At 59.8% G+C, this 435-nt stretch overlaps 1 long non-coding RNA gene across 1 annotated transcript in view; it reads right to left on the bottom strand.

Annotated features, from left to right (window-relative positions):
- The window catches only part of LOC119581632, a 102181-nt gene that overhangs the window by 71952 nt on the left and 29794 nt on the right, over window positions 1-435 (bottom strand). The window lies entirely within an intron of this gene.

The raw sequence follows: 435 nt of genomic DNA, 5'->3' as shown, positions 1-435 counted from the left end.
GAAGAGGGGAAGGGGGCAAGGAGAAGGGTAAGGAGAAGGGCGGAAGGGGGGAAGGGGAAAGAGTGGGGGGAGAAAGAAGGAAAGGACGGGGTGGGGCATACGGGTAAGGAGGTTGAGGAGGGGGTGGGGCATACGCGTAAGGAGGTTCGAGGGTGGGGGTGGGGCATAGGGGTACGAGGTTGAGGAGGGGGTGGGGCATAGGGGTGGGGCATACGGGTGAGAGTTTCGAGGGTGGGGAGGGTGAGGCATACGGACACTGGTGGACGTGAAGTAACCCGACTGCCTCCAGTGTAACCCTGAACCGAACCGGGCTTATGGACGGACTTGCAGATCCGAACGAAGTCCACTCCTCGCACTTCCCAGCTGGTGTTGCATCGCCCGGCTGTCTAGTATTCAAAGACCGCTCTTAAGTCAAGGTTAACAATCACGGCGACT

The sequence above is a fragment of the Penaeus monodon genome, chromosome 15 (assembly GCF_015228065.2).
Source record: "Penaeus monodon isolate SGIC_2016 chromosome 15, NSTDA_Pmon_1, whole genome shotgun sequence".
Classification (NCBI taxonomy): Eukaryota; Metazoa; Arthropoda; class Malacostraca; order Decapoda; family Penaeidae; genus Penaeus; species Penaeus monodon.
This window is presented reverse-complemented; position numbering and strand designations above follow the sequence as displayed.